The sequence below is a fragment of the Delphinapterus leucas genome, chromosome 1 (genome assembly GCF_059928025.1).
Source record: "Delphinapterus leucas isolate spDelLeu-1000000601 "Yukka" chromosome 1, BTC_Dleu_Yukka2, whole genome shotgun sequence".
NCBI classification, from domain to species: domain Eukaryota; kingdom Metazoa; phylum Chordata; class Mammalia; order Artiodactyla; family Monodontidae; genus Delphinapterus; species Delphinapterus leucas.
In genome coordinates, this window is record NC_143129.1 from 183692009 (window position 1) to 183698313 (window position 6305).

The 6305-nt window shown below is 46.9% G+C and overlaps 1 long non-coding RNA gene across 2 annotated transcripts in view; it reads left to right on the forward strand.

The window, feature by feature from the left end:
- LOC149750837 (uncharacterized) overlaps positions 1 to 2137 on the forward strand; it is a 39641-nt gene extending 37504 nt beyond the window's left edge. For both annotated transcript variants that reach the window (XR_016389146.1, XR_016389140.1), the window contains one exon: positions 756 to 2137. This is a non-coding gene — a long non-coding RNA (uncharacterized LOC149750837). The remainder of the gene's footprint in view (positions 1 to 755) is intronic.
- The last annotated feature ends 4168 nt before the right edge of the window (positions 2138 to 6305 follow it).

Below are 6305 nucleotides of genomic sequence, written 5' to 3' on the forward strand. Positions count from 1 at the left end.
ACTTATGCAGTCTTTAGAGCAGATGGATAGAATATTTCTGTCGTCTTTCTATTTGATAGTAATAGAAGGATAGTAGGATATACATCTAGCTCTTTATCTCCACTCCTGCAGAGACAGGAGGGATGATGTTGTGAGTTTAGAATATACTGGGACAAAGAGAGCTACTTCTCTCTCTCTCTGTCTCTCTGTCTCTCTGTCTCTCTCTGTCTCTGTCTCTGTCTCTCTCTCTCACACACACACACACATACACACACACACACACATTCGTGTGCACACATGCACCCTGGCCCCGAATTTGGGGAGTTCAAAGTCCAGTAAGTTGAGGATGTCCAGACCCGGGGCAGAGTGCACTTCTGCTTTTGAGAATGAATGGGCAGATTCTAGTTTGTAGTTGGTGGGTCGGAGAGAGGGATCAAGAATTTCATGGTTGGACTTGGCGTTTGGAGGCAGGAGTTAGATGCAAATTTTATGTTTTTGGGGAAGGTATTTGATCTTCTTGACTGTGAGGCAAAGTGAGGGTTAAAAATATATATTTGATTTAAAAATATATATGCATATATATTTAATAAGCTCTGTGGATCATACTAATATCAATTTCCTGGTTTCAGTATAGTCCTATAGTTACACAAGGTGTTACTTCTGGGAGAAACTGGCTGAAAGGTACACAGGATCTCTCTGTACCATGTTTTTTTTTCAATTTTCTGTAAATCCATGATTATTTCAAAATAAAAAGTTACAACATATATATTTGACAGAATGCTGTGTGGTACCCTGGATTGGATCCTAGAACAGAAGAAGGACATGCGTAGAAAAACTAGAAAACCCAAGAAAGATCTTGAAGATTTGCCAATGTTAATTTCTTAGTTTTAACAGCTGTACCATGGTTGTGTAAAACGTTAACATTTAAAAGAAACTGGGTAACGGATATGAGGGAATTCTCTGTGCTATCCTTTGTAACTTTTCTGTAAATCTAAAATTATTCCAAAATAAAAAGTTTATTAAAAACAAAAATGTGTACATATATGTATATACACATATGTATTACATTTATATTTAAACACATCTACGCAACCAGTGCCTTTAAAAATACACTTTCTTTAGACGACGCATCAGATGGTGCCTCTGAGATGAGTTGATAATTAAGGGCCCTTTCAACAAACGAACTGCAGGATCATTTTGTTCCCTAATTTGTCTGTATGGCCAGAGGGACCCTACAGAGCTCTTAAAACCCAGTAGGAACCCTGAATTCTCCCGTGTCTGAGTCACATTAGGGAGAGTCCATTGTAATACAGTCCCATTTTCTGGATCAGAAACTGAGGCACTGACGAGAACTGATGTAATTTAGATTGAGATTTCCTGGAATATTTAAAACCACATTCTTTTCTGCTTTCCAAGCTTGTGCTCGCACACGCACAAAATAATCTATAAACTGTAGCTGTTATACATTTAAGGGGGAAACAAAATGAAATGACCTTTGCCACTCTTTTCTGGGGCTCTCCTACGGATCCACGGTTAAAATTGGTGGGTATGGTGGGGAATCCAGTCAAAATGAAAGTATTAATTCAGCGCCTAGTCCATGCCCTCCACTTGGCAGGGTACTACCAGGGATGCCCAAGGACTAGTGGGCATTGGGGGTTTTTGCTGCCCAGCATCCTCTTCTAGCAGCACCTGCCCGGTCCTTGGGAAAACTGCTCGTCCCACTAGATGCAGTCCGGGGGCTCCCCTGGCCAGTGTGAGTCTTTGTGAGCTTGGGGTGCAGATGAGGCATGCTTGCAGTTCACTGGTCCCACGGCACACCTTCAAAGGGGCATCACTCTGGCCCCCTGGGTCCCCCAAGCTCCCTGGCCCCATCCTGGGCCTTTGTATTCCTGCCATCCTAGGAGCTGCCTTATTTTCCAATAGATATGAGTGCACCAGAGTCCCAATTATTGTTTGAAACTCACAAACTCTAACCGATATGCCTACACGGAGGCAGGAAACGGGGGACCCTCACTCTTCATCCTGTGTGCCTCTCACTGGACATGACCTGAGACCACTTTGGACAAATGCCTCCATCCTTCTTCAGTGGGACTGGAAACGTTAAAGTAAACTACCAAACACGAAGGCCCTTGTTCTCTAGCCAAGAGGTGCTCTGTGCCCCTGAAGTATTTCTGTAGTGATTGTTCAGGCTGGTCCCACCTCTCCCCATCCCCAGGATCCTTGAGGCATCATTCTACAACAAAGCATCAGACCATGGCAATCACAGATTATCCTGTCTCTAAATGACAAACTTTGAAGACTGTCTCTTTCTATTTGAAGTCACTCCTAAAAGATGGAACCCAGATAGGAGAGAAGAGATGAAACTAGTAACTATTAATGTAGAAGCAGTGTAGAAGCCATCTCCCTCAGGTTATTGTCTGGAAGCTTCTGCAAGCCTCAGATCCAAGGGGCAGGGAGCTGGTTTGCAGCCCTTGTGATAAGTCAGTGGCTCCTGGTGACATCACTGTGCCCTGGGCACTGGCCTCGCTCTTCCCTTTGCTGTTCCCTAACAGCAGAGCCGGCTTCGTGGGAGCGCAGCCTGTACAGCCACACAGGACCCTGCGCTTAGCAGAGCCTGCCTCTGGGCTGTCGCCAAATTGAAATTAGTAACGACTTTTGAACAAGGGCCCGCATTTTCATTTTGCGCCAGGCCTATGAATTGTGGAGCCGCTTCTGCCTAACAGCTTCCACAGGCCTTCAGGCTGCAGGTCACGAGGATCTGGTCATCCCACTTCGAACTCCTAACCCAGTGCAGAATCAGGACTTGGTGCCCATTTCCCCAGAGGGCCTGGCACAGAGCAGGTGCTGCAGCAAAAGGTGGGGACCGACCCACCCAGAGGGTCTGGGCGAGTGGGGCTGGGTGGGACCAGAATCCTCCCTCCCGCTGAACCCAGGGCCCCCCAGGGGACACCTACAAATAGAGAACCCGCATCCAGTGCTTGGGGCTGGCCAGAAACTGGTTCATCAGAAGTCAGGGAGGGGTTTTGCTGGTTTTGTGAATTGTATCCATTTGGGGATTGTATAAGTCTGCTAGGGCTGCTCTAACAAAGTACTGCAGAAAATTTATTTTCTCACAGCTCTGGAGGCTGGAAGTCTGAGATCAGGATGTCAGCAGACCTGATTCCTCCTGAGGCCTCTCTCCTTGGCTCGTGGATGGCCGTCCTTTCCCTGTGTCCTCACATGCTCTGCCTTCTATGCCTGTCTGTGTCCACGTTTCCCCTTTTTATAAGGACACCAGTCATATTGGATTAGAACCCACCCTAATGACCTCATTTTAACCTAATTACCTCTTTAAAGACCCTATCTCCAAATTCAGTCACATTCTGAGGTCCTGGGGGTTAGGACTTCAAGTATGGATTTGTGGGGGGAGGAGGGGGCGACACTGTTCAGCCTGTCACTGGGATTTTTCTGGACACTTCAAAATCGTTTTAATAGCTTAATGTCTTTCCAGCCGAGAAATGATCGACCCTGCGGTCTGTTCTCTATCCACAGGAAGAGGCATCGAAAGACCTGGGAGCCAGAAGAATGGGGCTCTGGGAGATTGCTTAAGGGCGTGAGGCTTGGTTACTGAATCCTCGCTTCCAGATAGACACAGAGGACAGGGGCCAGCTGTGCCCGAGTCCTGCAGGGCTTGAAGAAGAGGAATGATGTGAGCTAGATGATTTGGGTCAGAGATGGGAAAAGACCTAGGGCTTGGGGGGGGAGAGGTCGGAGGCTGAGGAGGTTGTGAGACCCACACTGGGCTGGAGGTAGGAGAGCATCCCAGAGGCGGGGCCAGGTTTGTAACAGTGGTTCCCAAACGGCCTGGGAGCTTTGTAAGCCCTGAGACTGGGGGAGGCCTGAACATCTGCACACTTAGAAAGTTCCCCAGGTAGGATGTAAGTGAAACAAGCCTGTTGAAGTTGGCTCATAGCTCCCTGGAGGTTCGTATACTTTTGAACATTTTGAAATTTTCCATAACAAAGTTTTTTGTTGTTCTTTGTTTGTTTGTTTGTTTGTTTTTAAAGAGAGAGTGGATGGGGGAGGGAAAGAGAGGGACCTGGGGGAGGAGAGAATGAGAATAGGAAAAAAACTTGCAGGAGGCTCTGTTACCAGCCCCAGTAAGGACAAAGATGGAAGGAGGAAACCCTGTATCTGCCCCTGGGCTTCATCTGACACGGGGGAAGCAGCGCCTCCTGGTGGCGAGAGGCGGCAGTAACAGCCGGGTCAGGACCTGGAGTCTGGGTGTGAATCTGAAACCAGGAACGTGATGACCAGGGATGACCGTACAGGGGGAAGCGGGGCAAGCCCTCGGAGCAGGCTTTTGACCTTGGTTATACCGTGACCCCTCTGCCCATCTACCAATGCCTATAGACCCAAAGGATAAAGGCGAAAAAAATACATGGATTACAAAGCAGAATAAATATAGTGTAATATAATTATCAAAATAGTTGATAAAACCAAATTTGTTACAGTGGTACCTGTGCCCCTAGTAGCACATTAAATAAGATCCAGCAGCAGCTGGTCTAATAACGATTGTAATTTAAAAGTAGTGATGAGCATGAGTGGTATTTTGAGAAACCTGCAACGTGATATGAAAATATTTGTGATTTCTATTGTTCACAGAATCACAGGCACTGCTAAAACAGAAAACAAAAAAACAAGAAAAACACAAACTCCTGGGACTTGTTTTCCAGGTTGGTAAGTAAAGGAACTGCTTAATTCCTGTGGGAAGTTGGTGAAAACAGACACACCTGGTCACCCTCTAGGTTACTGCCCGCAGGTAAGAACCCTGCCTTAGAAAGGCAGTCAGGGCCACTGTGCTTCCCTCACTAGGACTCCAGCTACTGTCATCTGACTGTTCCATACACCCATCAATTGTCCCACAAACACTGACCAAGGACCTGATGTGTGACAGACACCATGCTCTATGCAGAACAGGTCTCTGCCTTCATCAAGTGCACTTTCTACAGAGAGACAGGTGATGAACAAGGCATAGCACAGCTTGTACGTGCTCAACATTTAAGTCACATGTTCCTGTTGAATATATATGTAATATAGAACAACATTTCCTGCCTAACTGAGATATAATGTTTATTACTGAAAGTTTTCTTTTAATTCTGTTCACTTTAAAGCCAAGTTCTCAACCTAGGTTAGCCCATACTCCTTTTTTATAGAGCAAAAGAAATCCTCTGGGGCTTCCCTGGTGGCGCAGTGGTTGAGAGTCCGCCTGCCGATGCAGGGGACACGGGTTCGTGCCCTGGTCCGGGAGGATCCCGCATGCCGCGGAGCGGCTGGGCCTGTGAGCCATGGCCGCTGAGCCTGCACGTCCGGAGCCTGTGTTCCGCAACGGGAGAGGCCACAACAGTGAGAGGCCTGCATACCGCAAAAAAAAAAGTCACTGCTTATTCATAGCAGCAATAGCCAAAAGGTGGAAACAACCCAAGTGTTCATCAACAGATGAATGGATAAGCAAAATATCCATCCAATGGGATGTTATTTGACCATAAAAGGAAATGAAGTGCCATTACATGCTACAACGTGGATAAACCTTGAAGACGTTATAGTAAGTGAAAGAAGCCATGTAGAAAAGAACACCTATTGTCTGAGTCCACTGATGTGAAATGTCCAGGAAAGGGAAGTCCATAGAGACAGAAAGTAGATGTTGCCAGGGCTGGGGAGAAGAGGCAATGGGGAGTTACTGCTTAAGGGGTACAAAGTTTCTGTTTGGGGTGATGAAAAAGTTTGGAAATACTGGTGATGGTTTCACAGTCTTGTGAAGCTTATCAGTGCCACTGGATTGTCTACTTCAACATTGTTAAAATGGCAATCTTTATGACATATATTTTGCCACAATAAAAAGAGTCCCTGCTTAACAACATCTTTCTGGTCACACTGGCTCACCCCCTCACCCTAGTTTGCAGTGCCCGGGGTTCCCTCCACAGATGTCTCTTCTGCACTTGGTCCCTGGGAGCTCTCAGGTCTCGTGGCTTAAACACGATCTTTACACCGACTGCTTCCAGATTTCTATCTCCAGGTAGGGCCTTCCCCGAATTCCGACCTCCCCCCACCACTTGGCTCATCCAGGGAATGGAACACATCCAGAACCGAGCTCCTGCCGTTGCTCCCCATACGTCTGCTCCCTCCAGGGAAGAGCAACTCCGACTTTCCACTTGGAAGTCTAGAATCTTCCTTGACTCCTCATTTGCTCACACTCACATCTGACCCCTCTGTAAACCCTATCACCTCTGCGTCTAGAACATATCCATGACCTCTGCCTCCATCATCCCTCACCTCGATGATGCAGT